Genomic DNA, 18,754 nt, shown 5'->3' on the forward strand with positions numbered 1-18,754 from the left:
CTTGCTCTTTAGCTTCCTTCCTGCCTGGCACTTTCGTGTCACTGGGAAGTGTTCCAGGTTGACGATTGAGCACTGCATTGGCTATTTGACCGATTTGATTTTCCAAGGTCTTGATAGAAACCGCCTAACTCTTGCATAACAGCTTAAGCTCCTCAAAATCAGCACTAGTAGGTGCAGCTACACTTCCCTGTTGAGGATATGATTGCCTTTGAGCATATTGTTGCGGTTGCTGGAATCCAGGTGGATTGAACTGTTTACTCACACCTTGCTGATATGGTGGCTGAATAGCATTCTGATTATTACCCCAGCTGAAATTTGGATGATTTCTGTTGTTAGGATGATAAGTAGCTGGTACAAGCTGCTGTTGTCGCTGATAATTATTCACATACTGAACCGATTCGTTAACGAGAGAACACTGATCTGTAGCATGCGACCCTACACAAAGCTCGCAGACCATAGCTATTTGATTAACTCCATATGTAGCTAGAGAATCGACCTTCATAGACAGCGCCTGGAGCTGCGCTGCAATAGCAGTGGCTGTATCGACTTCCAGAATACCTGCTACCTTCCCAGGCATCATCCTCTGAGTTGGGTTTTGATGCTCATTTGCAGCCATAGTCTCGATAAGATTATATGCCTCAGTATAGCTTTTGGCCCACAAGGCGCCTCCAGCTGCTGCATCGAGCATGGGCCGAGATTGGGCCCCCAAACCATTATAGAAACCAGTGATCGCCATCCAATCGGGCATTCCATGATGTGGACACTTTCTCAACATTTCCTTGTAGCGTTCCCAAGCTTCGCACATAGATTCTGTAGGTTGCTGCGCAAACTGAGTAAGAGCACTCCTCATAGCAGCAGTCTTTGCCATCGGATAAAACTTCACCAGAAACTTTTGCGCAAGATCTTGTCAAGTAGTGATGGACCCAGCTGGTTCAGAATGTAACCAGTCCTTAGCTTTGTCCCTCTGTGAGAATGGGAAAAGCCTCAGTTTGATAGCCTCATCAGTCACGCCATTATACTTGAAAGTACTGCAGATCTCGACAAAATTCCTTATGTGCATGTTGGGGTCTTTAGTCGCAGCACCTCCAAAAGAAATATAATTCTGCACCATCTGAATAGTGCCCGGCTTAATTTCAAAGGTGTTAGCTTGAATAGCCGGATGAAGAATGCTTGACTGAATGTCATCAATTTTAGGCCGAGAAAAGTACATAAGAGCTGGATCGGCCTGAACAATACGATCACCCATGATTACTGGTTCTTTCTGCTTACTTCCTGAATCCGAATCTTTAAAATCTATCTTCTCCGGAATATCAAGAACTTCGTCTATCTCCTCAGCTGTATCTAAAGTCCTCTTGCGAGTACGAGAACGAGTTTGCATAAACGCTCACTAAAGTACCTGAAACACAACCAGAAACAATAAGTAACTAATACGTCTTAATCACTGAGTCCTAACGACCAATGATGGTAAGTACATAAACCAAACAAATACGCCGAGTCCCCGGCAACGGCGCCAAAAACTTGTTAGGGCAAAAACACGCGCTAATAATACACGCAAGTATACGCGTTCGCAAGTAATATAGAATACTTTCTAGTTCGTTCCCACATAGACTCAGACTAATTATTGTTCAATTAAACTCACTCACCAATGTATGATTACTTCTCAATGTTAAGACACTAACACTTAGAATTATTGACTAAATATTAACTACAATTAACTACTTAATTAATCACCTAATTAACACTTCGAATTAACAATATTAAAACACTCATGAGATCACAACTTCATTACTACTTCCTTCAATAGTTATTGTTATTACCCTTAGCATGCAACAGTGATGATATTAATCGAATAACACGAAACTGATAAAAGCCAACTCTCATTGTACTAATACCATTCTACCAAACATCGACAATTAAGATAGAAGTTGAATATCAATTAATTATGTTGAGTTCCTATATGTCTACAAAAATTGACAACATAATGATTTAAGCGCAAGTTATTCCCTTTTGATTACACAGGGCGAATAAAACGGTTATAGTTACCCACTAATCATGCACATCATACATGAACCTATGCTAACATGGCAAGTTCTAAATCTCAAGATCCACCGTCGCTTCACAAGAGATTAACACCCTATCTTATATGTTCGCGACGCATATAAGACGAATACGCACAACCAATACTAGATATCATACAACCATCATATACTAAGGTATTAAACAATTAACTAAAGAATTCCATAAAAAATCCGTTACGACCCCATGATCACGATTAGCCCATGATAGCACTTATCGTCATCATGGGTTCATATGAAAACATGATAAATAAACACAAGAAAATAATAACTAAACTAATTATATTAAACCAGAGTACGTCACAAGAGTAATTATGTTCAAAAGCAAGAAAACTAGCATCCAACGTTACAACGAAATAAGAATCACAAGAAAATATGCTTCCTCTTTGTTGCGGTGTACTAAAACGGTCTTCTTCCTTATCTCCTTCGCTCCTTGCTTAATACAACGATCCAACCTTGTGAAAACGTCTCCAAATCTACTTATATAATAGTCCCATAAAACTCAGATTACATAGAAGTTGGAAGCCAAACAGAAGTAGAAGTCTAAAATAGATTATTATTTTTCCCGACCCTGCGCGACCCCCTCAGCATAGATGAGCGGGCGCTCAGCCTTCTGCGCGGCCGCTCAGCATAGCTGAGCGGGCGCTCAGGACCCTACTGGAAAATTCCTGAGTTTGCTCCGTTTCTTCGCTGCAATCTGCCCCTCTCTTTCCTCTCGCAATGCTTAACACATGCCAAGGCTTATTCTTGATGATTACTCCTCCGAAATACAACTTATACCCTGAAATACACAAACACTAGAAAAACGCATCAAATACACAAAATACTTGATTTTAAGACACCAATTTAAGCCATTTTAAGACGTTCTAAGTGGTATAAAATGCCACATATCAATAAGATTATCATCAGTTACTTGAACCATTTTACATACTGGTTTCATCAGAGCTTGAGAAGTTTTCAAGTCCAGTGACTTGGTTGGTTCATAAATTTTTCCTTTCCCTTTGTCTTTGGGATCACTCTCAGTCTGTGATCTAGTCTTGACCTTTGAAGTTTCAGAATTTGACTTTTCCTTGATCACAATGCCTTTTTCCTTAGGCCTTGGAGGTTTCTTTGCATCAGAAGCTTTAGAATTAGGATTTGTCTTCTCAGCAACAAATCTAGCTTCTTCCTCCTTGAGAGTTTCTAAATCCATTCCTGGATTGTGTTTCAGAAATAATCTTCTTGCTATCTCCTCATCAAGTGTCTGGATTTTAGGATCTTTGTAATAAACAGTAGTCTGCTTCCCTTTTAACTTCAGAGTTTGCAAGAACCTCTGAGAGTCTTCAGATCCTGACTGAATCAGAATATAAGAACTTGACATCAGACTTTGCTTATCACCACTTGACTTCAATCTTTGAGCATTCACAACATCAGAACTTGACTTGTTCTGAATAGAAGATTTTCCTTGAACTTTTCTTTGACCTCTGCTCTTTTCAGAGTTTCCTTGGTCATCACCTTTATCATTCTTTTTCTTCAGTTCTTGAGTAGGTGAGCATTTGGACTTAACTGCCTTCTCCCCCTTTTTGGCATCATCAGGAAGTAAGAGAGAAAGAAGAAGTTCAACTGAAGATTGGATTTCATCCAATTGAGCTTTCTGAGAAGCTTGATTCGCCAGAACCTCAGCAATTTGGGCATGTTGCTTCTCTTGAGTTTTCTCAATGGTTGCAACTTTTTCAGAAATAGGTCTGATATACCTGTTCTTATCAAGCTTGATCTGTAGATTGAACTTATCAGCTTGTTCCATGAGTGTATCAACCTTTTCATGAGTAGAAGTATGTAGACCTTGAAGATGTTTTGTAGACAGAGCTGTGATCTTGAGTAGTGTCTTGAAATCAGCATTTATAAGCAACTCACCAGCCTTTGTAATATGCTCTGTCAGAATTTTAGAACATGGAATAAAGTCTGATTCATTCCACTTCTTGGTCCATTCAACACCTCTGTGAGTATCCTCCCAAAGAATAGGTGCTTCCTTTTCAACAAATTTCTTCACCAATTCTTCCTTGCCCAGAGTAGGTACTGGAGTCTCAACAGAAACACTGTCATCAGAACTTGAGGAAGACTCATTCTGTTCTGATAGCTCAACAGTGTGTGAAGCAACCGGAGATTCAGGAATAACATCATCTATATTCTGATCAGCAGAATTTATCTCCAGAGCTGGTGTCTTTGATATAGATGGAGCTTCCAGATAAAGAACTTCAGGTATATTCAAATTATGAATATCTATTTCAGAATTATCAGTTTGTTGTTTATCATCATCTGTAGCTTTAATAGGAGAGACAGGAGGGGTAACAACTGTGTCATTAGCAGTGTCTTTGGCTTGAGCTGGAAGGGCTTCAATGATAATTGGTTCTTGTGAGATCAGAGATTCTTGATCTCCGTCCTCAGCTTCTTCAGTATCTTCTGATTTAGCCTTAGCCAAATACCTCATTGCCTTCATTTTCTTCAATCTCCATTCCAATGAAGGAGTTGCTTCAGCAGCATCAGAATTTACAGATTTCCTTTTCAAAGTATCAGAACTTTGAGTTGCTTTCTCTTTCTGAGAAGTAACATTCTCAACTTCAACTATCACAGGTTCAGATGCATGAACTCGTGCTTCAATTATTTCCTCTTCACTCTCACACTCATCTCTGAGAATCATCTTCCTTCTCTTTTGTGGAGGTTGAGGAACAGACTTTGTCCTTTTAGAAGGTTTAGAAGATGAAGATCTGTTTGTGTGTGCTGATGGTTGAGAAGTCTGAGGTGTTTGTGTAGAGGTGGTAGGTGCTGATGGTTGAGGTTCTGATTGTTGGACATCAGGATATAGTGCAGTGTATTTAACTGGATCATAAATTATTAAGGCTTGTTTGACAGATAAAGGAACTCGGAGGGGTCTTAACACAGCCTTCTTATTATCAGTAGATAATAAGTCATTAAAAGCTCTTTTAGCTAGTCTGAATGATAGAATTAATTCAGTAGCTGATTGAGGCTTATCATCACAGCAAAAACTATATATAAGCTGAAAGAATCTAGCAAAATAAACAGTATTTCTGTATTCTGTCATCCTATCCCCAATGAACCCTAAGACACCACTTGCATAATCAAAATCAGTTTGATTAATGAGAGCACACCCGATTTGTTGACTGAATATGGGGATTGCATCGAAGTTAGAACATTTGTTTGCAAAGGCCTTGGTAATGCAGTCAAAGAAGAAACTCCATTCCCTCCTTATGTGAGGTCTCTTCAATTGACCAAGCTTTTCCAATGTCTTTTCATACCCTAGACTGGCCATCATATTTTCAAGAACTGGCTCCTCAACTGTAGAGTAAACGCAGTTCTCAGGCAGCTGCAGTGCTTGTCGAACCGTGGCCAATGTCACGACATGCTCGTCCTCCCCTGATGAAAAGATAATTCTTGGGGACCCTTGAGCACCACCATCATCATATAATCCACTTCTCCAGAACTCCAGCACTTGAGTTCCAGAGACTACATCAGGTTGGGTCAGAGTATACCCAATATCAGAATTAGTGAGAAAATCCTGAATGAAGTGAAGTTCCGATGGAGCTTCAGCCTTTCCAAGAATGACGGGGTAGTTGTTAGGAACAAACTTAGCTCCATTGAAAATTATGTCTTTTGGTGCCATTTTTGTAAGAAATTAAGTGAGAAAGAGAGTGTTTGCAGAGTATTTGTTGAAAGTCCTGAAAGAAAATGCTTCAGAGAATATTAGATAGATGAAAAATAGAAAAGTAAGTAAAAGATTATAAAATCTGTTAACTCCCATATATATACTCTCTCCACTCAACAGTTATATTTTTGAAGCATAATATACACTTTACACCTGACACTATGTGAACAGTCAATAAACGGCTAGAGAGGAGTTAATGGGCACGTAAAATAAGCAATAATTACCGTGCACATGCAGGTTTTCAGGACATACACATTAACCACTAACACATAATGATTATGACTGTTTTTGTCTCACCCAAATTTATTCTGATTTAAATATGACTGTTTCAGATTTTACCACAAATAAGTCAAGTAAAGAAAAATACCACGTAAGCATCAAAGATTCCATCAGGATTTAATATCAGAACTTAACTTATACCAGATTTTAATAATCATCAGAACATAGCTTCTGTACTCAAAAAGTGAATATCTTTTTCTGTGATTTTTCATACAAATACTGACTTGTTTTCTTCAGAGTTTAATCATCAGAACTTTCATCAGAACTTGTCCTAAGAAATTATGCAAATGACACTTAACTGTTTGTCAAAAACAACTTAATCACCACAGTAATTTTCATAATTCATATGGTGTGAAAGTGTGTTTATTCAGCAAAATATCAGATAAAGTTTAAAGTCTGATCAACTTCAGTACATCTTAGAAATAAGACATTAAAAAGCATATGTCATAACATATTTGTTTATTCGAGGATTTAATCAACTCAAATAAGAATGTAACAAGTAAATAGTGGATCTACCGTCATAGAGATCTCACAAAGTAACATATGTCAAAGGATTCAGAAACAATGTTCATCTACAGACTTGAGGAATTACTTTACTGGAAGAAGTTCAAGAAATTGATCAAGCCTCAGTGATATAAATCAAGATTGTGGATTTAATCAAGTGACAGAGATCTTGTCAGGGTATCAGATAATTACAGGGATTTAATGTAAAGAAAATCAAGTTATCAAAGTCAAGACATGAAGAAACGCCACGAAAGTTAGTCACTCATGAACCAGACAGTACATCGAGTGTCAACATTAAAGTGGTGGAATTGATTCATAATTGACAGTGATTTTCAGAAGATTTTCAGAAGAATGGTTGATGTTGAAGAGTAGTATTAATTCTCTATTAATTAATTAAGTCGTATAGTTTAATTAAGAAAATAAATTATATCCGCAAAGATTAATTTATTTATTAATTAAATTAATTGATTAATTAATTCTGAATTAATATTATGAATTTTCAGAATTGATTTTGAATTTATATTCAATATTAATTCAGCATGACAATCAATTGAACTGGTATGACAATCAAATTGTCATACCAAAAGTCATACTAATTCAAATTGATTGTCATACCGAAAGTTCTACTAGCTATGGGATTGTCTTGCCAGTTCAAACAATTGTCTCACCGATTGTCATGCTAGTTCAAGCAATTGTCATACCGATTGTCTTGCTAGTTCAAAAGATTGTCTCACCGAAAGTCATGCCAATTCTCAGATAGTCATGCTAGTTCAAGTGGATTCTGTTGATTGAAATATAAAAGACAGAAGTAGCAGAAGACATTCAAGCCAATCAATTACTCAAGAACAAACAAAGCAGCAACCGAATAAAATATTTCATCTCTTCACTACTGCACTTCAAGAATATAAATTTTTTAGTTTTAAAGTTAAATTCAAACCACTAGAAATCATTCTCTTGTTCTTGTGTAACTATCTAGCGGATCAAAATCCCTAGAACTTAATCTCAAATTACTTTTAGCATTTGATCTTTTTATTGCAAAAATAGAAAAAGTTCATGTCGAATTTATTCTAGATTTGTGATAATTTATTTGAGATTAATCCCTTGTAAATGATACCATTGTTGTAACACCTTTCAAGTTTAATAATAGTTTTATTTAACTTGAATTTTGTTTCAATTTTTTATTCCGCATTAAATTCGATTAAACGGTATAGTTTGTATTCAACCCCCCCTTCTACAAACATATTGGCACCTAACAGGCATAACTAAGAAAAATGCTTAAAATCTGTCATCAGTCATGATGTCTACTATAGAACAAATTTATGCATGAGTCGACCTCAACTGTTTGCGCTCATTTTATGCATATTTTGAAATTCTTTTTTACAGTGGCTTCTCAGTGTAAGCGAGTCACGACTGCTTATCAGAATTTATACTGTAATCAGAGTATTTCTCCAGTAATCATAGATTGTGAAAAGTCACCAAGAATTTTTTTTTGCTTTTCTAATGCATATTACTTAATACCAGCAATACACTTGGGTCTTCCCTTCCACATTTTTACTCTAGATCTCAAAGGAGTACCTGACTTTTATTCTTTTCTTTTCTTTTCTTTTCTTTTAATAAGTGAGGCTTATCAGCACTTAGTTCATTCTTAATATTTACTGACAACAGAATTTGACAGATAAGAAACAAGAATCTAGTTTGTGACTTAGTAATAAGATACACAAAGTAAACTTGACTAAGCTCAATATCAGAATCTGCTTGTGTTAATGAGTTTCCACATAAACAACTAATTCAAACATGGGATTTCTAGTATGTTAAAGACTACTAGGTCAACATCTAGCACAGTTATCCTCATTGGATTGAATAGCCACAGAACATTCAAAACACTTATCAGAGTATATAAATCCACATCAAATAACAATCAGTATTTAATAAATTTTCAAATTAAGCATATATTACATATAGATAATACAATCTGTAAACACTGATCATACAGTCTGATGCATGAGAACAAAAACTAATCAGATTTAGAGAAAGAACCTGAAACCATTCCAAGTTCATTTACCAATCTTATAAAAGTAGCTTCACATAGTGGTTATGTGAAGATATTTGCTAGCTATTGATCTGTTGGAACAAAATGCAATTCCACTGTACCTTCATCCACATGTTCCCTTATGAAATGGTACCTTATGCTGATATGCTTTGTCATTGAGTGTTGAACTGGATTACCTGTCATAGCAATATCACTTTGATTATCACAGTAAATAGGGATTTTAGAAAATTCTAACCCATAATCCAGTAACTGATTCTTCATCCAAAAAATCTGTGCACAACAGCTCCCAGCAGCAATATATTCTGCTTCTGCAGTTGATGTGGAAATTGACTTTTGTTTCTGGCTAAACCAAGAAACCAATCTGCCTCCAAGAAATTGCCAGCTTCCACTAGTGCTTTTCTTGTCTATTTTGCATCCTGCAAAATCTGCATCTGAGTAACCAATTAGCTTAAAATCTGATTCCCTAGGATACCACAATCCTAGATCAGCTGTACCCTTAAGGTACTTGAAAATTCTTTTCACAGCCAATAAGTGAGGTTCTCTTGGATCAGCCTGAAATCTTGCACAAAGACAGACAACATACATGATATCAGGTCTACTTGCGGTTAGATAGAGTAAGGAGCCAATCATACCTCTGTAGTTAGTAATATCTACTGATTTACCAGTATCCTTATCTAACTTGGTTGCAGTGGCCATGGGAGTGGATGCAGTTGAACAATCTTGCATTCCAAATTTCTTCAGTAAATTTCTGGTATACTTGGATTGACAGATAAAAGTGCCTTCTGCAGTTTGCTTGACTTGAAGGCCCAGAAAATAGCTGAGTTCTCCCATCATACTCATTTGATATCTTGACTGCATTAGCTTTGCAAACTTCTCACACAGTTTGGAATTAGTAGAACCAAATATGATATCATCAACATATATCTGTACCAAAGTAAGTCCTTTCCATGGTTGAGGTAGAATAAAGTCTTGTCAATTGTGCCTCTGTGAAATCCACTTTCCAAAAGGAATTGAGCTAAAGTCTCATACCATGCTATTGGAGCTTGCTTAAGGCCATAAAGTGTTTTGTCAAGCTTGTAGACATAATCAGGAAATTTAGGATCTACAAAGCCTGGAGGTTGTTCAACATATACCTCTTCATCCAATTCTCCATTGAGAAAAGCACTTTTTACATCCATTTGAAAGACTTTAAACTTCTTGTGAGGAGCATAAACCAAAAAGATCCTTATGGTTTCTAATCTAATAATTGGTGCAAATGTTTCATCATAATCAATATCCTCCTATTGAGAGTAGCCTTTAGCAACCAGTCTTACTTTATTCCTTGTAATTATGCCATCATTGTCAGTTTTGTTTCTGAACACCCATTTTGTACCAACAACTGATCTGTTCCTTGGTCCTGGCACCAGGGTCTAGACTTTATTTCTTTCAAATTTATTTAACTCTTCCTGCATTGCTTGCACCCAATCAGCATCTTGAAGAGCTTCTTTCACTTTCTTTGGTTCAGTCTGAGATAGAAAAGAGTGATAGAGACATTCATTTGAAGTTGCAGTTCTAGTTCTGACACCTGCTTCAGGATCTCCAATGATTAGATCAGGTGTATGTGCTTTAGTCCATTTCCTTGCAGATGGAAATTGATCTCTAGAACTGGGTCCTCCCCCATGATCCATGTTGTCTCCATCAACATTATCTGATGCCCCCCCTGTAGTTATGCTTTCTAAGACTTCATAAATTGAATTTGATTTTTCAGGAGTTAAAGAATCAGAGCTTCCAGAATTATCAGAATTTGGCTCATCAGAACTAGATAAATCAGAACTTGAAGAGCCAGTGACAGGTTCTGCTTCTCGAGAGTCTTGAGATGTGGTAGGTTCTTCAGCTTGCCCCCCCTGGACAGGTGCATTTTCCTTTGGAGTTATTACCACAGTTTCAACGACATCAGAACTTAATCCATTAGAACTTACAAGATCAGGATTTAAGTCATCAAAATTTCCAGAATTAGAATTTAAATCTTTATTCTCAAATCTCAACTGATCATGATCATCGAAATCTTCATGTCCAGTAATCTTCTTATCATCAAAAGATACATTGATAGATTCCATGACAACTCTTGTTCTCAAATTGTAGACCCTGAAGGCTTTTGTGGAAAGTGGATATCCAACAAAAATTCCTTCATCAGCTTTTAGATCAAATTTTGACAGCTGTTCAGGATGAGTCTTAAGAACAAAACACTTACAACCAAATACATGAAAGTATTTCAGATTTGGCTTCTTCTTCTTCACCATCTCATATGGTGTTTTTTCGTGCTTGTTTATAAGTGTAGCATTTTGTGTAAAACAAGCAGTCTGCACAGCTTCAGCCCAAAAATAGGTTGGTAGCTTTGCTTCATCAAGCATTGTTCGTGCAGCTTCAATGAGAGTCCTGTTCTTTCTTTCTACAACTCCATTTTGCTGTGGAGTTCCAGGTGCAAAAAATTCCTGTTTGATTCCATCATCTTTGTAGAACTCTTCCATGATTGAATTCTTGAACTCAGTGCCATTATCACTCCTTATGATTTTAACAGAATCTTTGATCAATTTATCCAGCTGTCTGACATGATCAGTTAGGGTAGATGCAGTTTCAGTCTTCTTGTGCACGAAGTACACCCAATTGTACCTTGTGAACTCATCCACTATAACCATAGCATATTTCTTCTTTGCAATAGACATGACATTGACTGGACCAAATAGATCGACATGCAGTAGGTGATAAGACTCAAGAATTGATTACTCAGTTTTGCTCTTGAAAGAAGATTTTCTTTGTTTTGCCTTCTGACATGAATCACAAAGGCCATCAGGAGCAAATACTATTTTTGGCAGTCCTCTCACAAGATCTTTCTTTACAAGCTCATTTATATTGTTGAAATTTAAATGAGAAAGTTTCTTGAGCCAATTCCAGCTTTCTTCAATTGATGCTCTACTCAATAGACAGATTGCAGAACCATCAGTGCTTGTTGAAAGTATGGCTTCATAAATGTTACCATGCCTGTATCCTTTCAGAACCACTTTGCCTGTTGAATTACTTATAACTTCACAGTGTTCTTCAAAGAAATCCACATGATAACCTCTGTCACATATTTGACTTATACTCAACAGATTGTGTTTAAGTCCTGAGACAAGAGCTACTTTTTCAATGATGACATTCCCAAGATTAATCTTGCCATATCCCAGAGTTTTTCCAATGTTACCATCTCCATAAGAAACTTCTGGGCCAGCTTTCTCCACAAAATCTGATAGCAGGGCTTTATTTCCAGTCATATGTCCTGAACATCCACTGTCCAGAACTAGGATGTTCTTCCTGTTGCCCTGCAATCACAAAGACCACTAATGGTTAGTTTTAAGGACCCAGACTTGCTTGGATTCTTTGGCCTTTTTAAGTTTATTAACATTTGCAGCGGATTTAACATCAGAGTTTATGCTAACAATTTTAGTATTAACAATATCAGATTTTGCATCATACTTTACACTAGAAGGAATTAAGGCAACTTTCTTCAAAGAAGGTTTTATCTGATAATAGTCATAGTACAAACTATGATATTCCTTACAAGTATAAATGGAATGCCATATACTACCACAATGAAAACAAGGATTTTGTGGCTTAAATCTAATAGACTGACTCTTAACTCGTGACTTAGAAGGTAAGGAGTTTATATTCTTATTCTTCCTGCAAAAAGAAGCCAGATGGTTAGGGTTTCCATAGTTATAGCATTTTTTTCTAGGAGCATTAGGAACTGGCATATAATTGTTACTTTTATTCACACCTTCCTTTCCATTCCAATTTTTCCTAGCTACCTTTACCTTGTTTACACTGGTAATCTCTTTCAGCTTATGTTTAAGCTGCTTCTTTGTCATTAAGCCTATGTTAACTTCAGTTGGTTTATCCTGTTCTAATTTGTCAGAAGTTGACTCTGTTATCACTTTTGTCTCAATATCTTTCATCTTTTCAGAATTAGACTTTACAGTTTTAGCTACAAATTTAAAAGAATTTACCTTTGGCTTAGTAGTCTGTTTAACAATAATTGGCTTAACTTGTTCAGTACCTTTTTCACTTTTCTCATCTCCATAACCTAAGCCCTCTTTCCAGTTTCCACTACTTAGTATATCCTGAGTTGCTCTGCCAGAGTTAGTCCAAGTCCTAATAATCTCTCTCTCCTTTTCTAACTCAGTTTTTAGAGATTTATTCATTTTTAGCACTTCATCTCTAACATAGAAAGCATCATCTCTATCCTTCTGAGTTTGATGGAACATAACTAACTCTTTTTCTAAATAATTATTCCTCTTTCTAAAGCAAGATTTTCAGAAGTTAATCTTTCACATGTTAAAGTTTGATCTCTATAGCTAATAAACATGGTTTTAAGATATAATCTCAACTCAGTAATATCATCAGTATAAAAGGCATAAGTTGTTTGAGGTACCTTTAACTCAGCAGCATCGGAACTGCTATCAGCATTTGCCATCAAGGCATAGTTCTCCTCATCTTCAGAATTTGAGGTGTCTGTCCAGCTTTTCTTCTTTCTGATAAGAGTCTTGCCTTTATCACTCTTTCCTTTCTTGCAGTCAGGAGATATGTGGCCTTTCTCACCACAGTTATAGCATTTGACATTTGAGTAATCTCCTCTGTCAGACTTTCCTCCTTTGCCTTCAGATTTTCTGAAGCCCTTCTTATCAGAACTTCTACCTTTCCTGGAAAGCTTCTTTCCTCTTCTGAATTTCCTGTAGGCTATCTTTGTGATACCATTCACCATAAGAGCACACAGCTTCATCATCTCTTCATCAGCATCTACTTCAGTTAGACTTTCAGTTTCTGAATCATCATCATCAGAACTTGATGATTCTGAATCAGACTTTATGATGAGAGCCTTTCCTTTTCCTTTCTTTGAGACAGCCACTTTGGGGGATTCCTCTTGCAACATTAAGACAACACTTCTTGACTTTCTCCCATGTCTCTTGCTTTTTTGATCCATCTCAAGTTCATAAGTCTTGAGCATTCCATAAATTTCATCACGAGTAGTTTCATCAAGAGCATAGTTATCTCTTATAATAGTAGCTTTCAAATCCCAACTTTCAGGAAGAGCTAAAAGGAATTTTAGATTTGAATCTTCAATGTCATATTCTTTGTCCACTAGTGACAGATCATTCAAAAGTTTGAAAAATCTGTCATATAAGTCAGTTAGTGGCTCATCACTTTTCGAGTCAAAGTGCTCATACTCTTGAGTGAGTATAGTCCTCTTGTTTTTCTTGATTGCATCAGTTCCCTGACACCTTGTCTCCAAAGCATCCCATATCTCCTTTACAGTATTGCATTGAATTACCCTATTTGACATGACATTATCAATGGTACTATGCAGTAAATGCCTTACCTTTGCATCCTTGGCAATAGATGAGATATCTTCAGCTGTGTATTCACTTTTCTCCTTTGGTATGGTCTTTGCTGGATGATCTACAACTACAACAGAGAGCTTGGTTGGCTTATGTGGTCCTTCATAAATTCTGTCAAGGTATTCTGGATCTGTAGCTTCCTGGAAACATAGCCATCTTCACTTTCCATATGGGATACTCAGAAGGTCTCAACATGGGAACCCTGATAGTCTCATATCGACTATGGGTTTGAGTCTTTGGAGTTTCTTCAGTTTTGAAGGGCTTGGTTATATTTTCTGCTTCTTCAGACATGATTGTTTTGGATCTTTACTGTATGTGTGTTAACAGATGTGCTCTAATACCACTTGTTAGGTCACACAACACTGTAGAAGGGGGTTGAATACAGTGTAGAATATAATCAAATCGATTTAAAGCACAAGTAACAGAAAACAGATGTATTCGATATAATAAACTCTGTTACAATGGAACTGTTCTCTCTCAGTGATGAACAGATATCACGAGAGCTGCTAGGTTACAATATATGATCTTCTCGATGGTCGTAACTCTTATAGAGTAAACCTATGTCTATGTTTATAAAGACACACAGTTACAAGATAACTTCTAGTTGATATGGAATATAATTCTGTCTCCTAAAATATATCAACCAGATATCTTATATAATTCTTCTAGTCCTCTAATTCTTTCCATGCATATCTTCTTCTTGTAAAAGTCTCGATCTTCTTTCCTGTGAATCAGCTTCCTTCATTAACTGTTAGTCCCCCAGTACTTAAGTTCTGATATCCATCTTCTGATAATCTAAGTCCTGATATCCTTAAGTCCCGACTTCCAATAAGTCCTGACTTCCAGTAAGTCCTGATTCCAGTAAGTACTGATATTTCCTGTTAGTTAAGATCTGAAAACTAAACATGAAATATATTAGACATGACATCTCAAATATATCCAACAATAAATTATACCATGAGAAGTAAAGAAGACAAATCATGGTTGACAAACTCTCCTCCATTATTAGTCCTAATACATTTAAATAGAAGTTTGAAACTGATTATGAACATAAACATGAAAATATTTAAGTGACTAAATAACATGTTGCTTTGTTGGAATAAAAATAGTCCAAAGAGCTCTAATGTAATCATCAATAATGGTTAAAAAATATTTGCAACCATTACAAGTAGCTATTTAGTAAGGCCCCCAAATGTCACAATGAATAAGAGGAAATTCAGAATCTGCTTGAGAAACACTGTTATAAAAAGGCAAATGACATTGTTTTGCCTTTGGTTAAATATCATAATATTCTGAACAAGTAGAACTAAAAGTATCTAAACTTGAAATTTTAGATATGACATACTAGGATACATGTCCTAATCTTTTATGCCAGAAAGACACTGAAGAAGCTTTGGAAACAGCCATAACAGTTGGATGAAATGATTGAGGGTAATTATAAAGTTGATATAAACCTCCAGTATGACTACCAGGAACCGATTTCTTCTTCTGAATTTGGTCCTGCAATATGCATTCATTAGAAGTGAAGAAAATTCCGGAATGAGTCTCAGCTGGATAAATTGCTAATGAAAAGGAGATTGAAATGAAAAGTAGGAACAAATAGCATATGTTCAATAGTTAAAGATAATGGAGTGAGAAAAAAGAACTAGAATGAGTAATTATGGCAGTGTTCCCATCTGAAAATTTAACTGATAAATGGCTATCTAGACTCTTAACGTCATGCATCAAATCCTGGTTATAACACATGTGACTGGTAGCCCCAGTATCAAGAATCTAAACATTATCTGAAATGATGACATTAGACATTAAAGAAAAGAAAGTACATATTAGGTTCTGATTAAATATAAAAGGATGAGAAACAGATGTAGAAAAAATAGCAGGTTGAGATGATGAAGTGTGTGGTCTTTTCAAAATACTATTTATCAAAATGTTCATTTAATTCGGTAAGAGTTTCATTTGGCTAGCAAAATGTGTAGAGGACATTCTGATCAGAAGAATGCACATCTGACAACTGTGCATTATTGAAAGCATGAGTGCTTGTAACTTGCATATCTTGATGTGGCTTGTTGGCAGCATGATGATAATTCTGTTGAAATCTTCCAGAACTGGCCATTCTTGGTTTACCCTTATTATTTATTTTGGTGGAAATGATGGTCAACAGGATATCCTACAAGCTTATAACACCTTTTTTATATTTCCTTTACCATGACAGTAAGAACATTTCACAATTGAATAAATAGAATTCTTATTCCCGAATCTTGAGACATAAGATAACTATTGATGCTGTTGAAATTTTGGGAGACTAATCATGAATGCAATGGGTGAAGCTATTGAACCATGCATATGTCTTTACTTTTCTTCTTATTTCATTAACATGAAGGCTTGATTAACACTAGATCAGAGATTCATCATTAAAAGCTGTCATCTAGCTGCAGTAAAGTTAGAATGCAACCTCATTAGAAACTGGATGGGTCTTTTTTTCTCCAACTGAGCATCCTACTCCTTGGAAGCTCCACAAGTGCATTGAATAATAGGTTCTAAAGCATTAATTTATCCCAGAAACCTTTGAGTTTGTGAAATTAAAACTCCACATAATCATTGCCTAATTCAAATTTGAACAAATCTCGTTGAATTTCATAGACTTTGTGACCATTAACGACAACAAAACGTTCATGTAACTCATTCCAACCTATATGTGCATCATCTAAGTAATTCATGCCATTGCTAATTTCATCCGAAACCGTGTTGAGAATCCATGTAATTATCATGTCATTTTCACGTTTACATTGAGTATAAAGACCAGAAACATCATCGAAAGTAACAAAATCACCATTTACAATGACCAGTTTATTTTAGTAGATAAACGATTTGCATATACCGTTTCTAAGAAGCATAATTTTTAGATTCAAGTAATTTGTTAGAAATAAGAATCATCCCAGACTGATCATTATTACATAAAATAAAGAATGAGCTTTACTATCGATAAATTGAGGATACATTGGTGTTGACTGGGAAGTTTCACAACTAGTTCGAGAGGAGATGTGGTTTGTATTTGCATTGGTAGTCTCCAGTAAAGTATGTATGTCAGTACGAGGATATGTATACATAAACAACAGTTGAGTAAGAACGAAAAATAAAACCCTAAGTCAAGGAGCAGCGGAAGATTCAGAACAGTTTTCCAGAAAATAACTTACAAACTGTGAGAAATAAAATATCAAACAGTTGGCGTGCACACGAAAATCCATGAAAACTTGAATATTAATGGTGTATTCTTTAACCGATTCACGCACAAAGCGTCGCTTGACATTACTGAAGTTTTAAATCAATTATGAAAATGAAGAAAAACGGATCAAAGAACGAAAAATACGTCGATAAACTCTGATACCATCTTAACATTTTTGCATAAGAATGATAAATTGTAAAATATACAAGAATACAAAAGAAGAAGAACAAGGATAGACACTGAAAATGTTGAATTAAGAATTACAATTCACAGCCGTAGATCCAGTGTATATACGTAAAAAAACCAATCTCAACGGAATAACAAACTTTAGGCAGAAATACTCAAATAACACTAAGTGAAAAGATTATTTTGTCCTTATAATAAGAAAAGATAATTATATCCTCGTATTAGATAAATATAGATTTCACCGTAACAACACGATCATTATTGACTTGTTAGTACTAATTTGGCTATAATAATCCATACGATGTATACAATAATTCTTATAAATAAGTAAACTATCATTTTAAAAAGCCCAATTTTTTAAAATTTATCACCTTTAGGCCTAAAAAATGTCATTACTATAAATATTTTAATAAAAAATGTATTTGAATAAATTATCAAATTTGGAACATGCTGCAACTTACCAACGAAGAAGTTTCTTAAACTGAACTTACGAAACATGTATGACAGATTTTTGTTCCTTTTATCTGTTACTGCCTTTTATCTGTTACTGCAACTACTGGCCTGAGTAACTGGGCTATGTTACTCAGACTCTTCACTTTATTTTCGAGTATCCGTGTCGGACACTCGACACTTGGACATGGACACCCGGACGCTTATTTAAAGCAAAAAATATGTATATTTTTTTAAATATTTTTAAATCCTATACTTGCACACGTGTTCATGTTGGATATTTTTAGTCAAGTCCGAGTAACATAACTATTGCGTATAACAAATTCGGGAAGGTGAGTACCATTTCATGAAATTACAAAAAGGAATGGAAGTGTATAAATGTAATGATAATGCAAGTGTATGAATATACAGTTAGCACATATCTTCTTCCTCGGTATATAATTTTAATGACGATGCAAGTCAAATGTACGAATATAAAGCAGAAACGTAATCTATACTCTTTATTAATAAGCGAAATCATGTATAATTTGGTGTTAAAAGTTCCAAAGTATCAAATTTTGATACTTACCTGACATAAGTTAACTTCTATTCTCTATCAACTTTATTTTTAACACAACTCGACTTCTATTCTTTGTAAATTTTATTTTCTTTTTAGTTAGTGTTTATCCAATCATCTTTTTAATTTATATAATAAAAATATTTTTTAAACGATTTGTAAGTTACGTTAAATTAAGTAAAAAAAAAAAATAATAACTCATATTTATTTTTAATTTTAGAAAAATTACAAACTACTAACACAAATTGACTTATATTCTCTGTAAACTTTATTTATTTATAAATTATATTAAAATATAATAAGTTACGTTAAATTAAGTA

General features: G+C 35.3%; 1 non-coding gene across 1 annotated transcript; it reads left to right on the forward strand.

Moving 5' to 3' along the window:
• The first annotated feature begins 746 nt into the window (after positions 1 to 746).
• LOC141722263 (small nucleolar RNA R71) lies at positions 747 to 853 on the forward strand. Its single transcript, XR_012575283.1, has one exon. It is a non-coding gene; the product is annotated as a small nucleolar RNA R71 (small nucleolar RNA).
• The last annotated feature ends 17,901 nt before the right edge of the window (positions 854 to 18,754 follow it).

Source organism: Apium graveolens, chromosome 4 (assembly GCF_009905375.1).
Source record: "Apium graveolens cultivar Ventura chromosome 4, ASM990537v1, whole genome shotgun sequence".
Lineage (NCBI taxonomy): Eukaryota > Viridiplantae > Streptophyta > Magnoliopsida > Apiales > Apiaceae > Apium > Apium graveolens.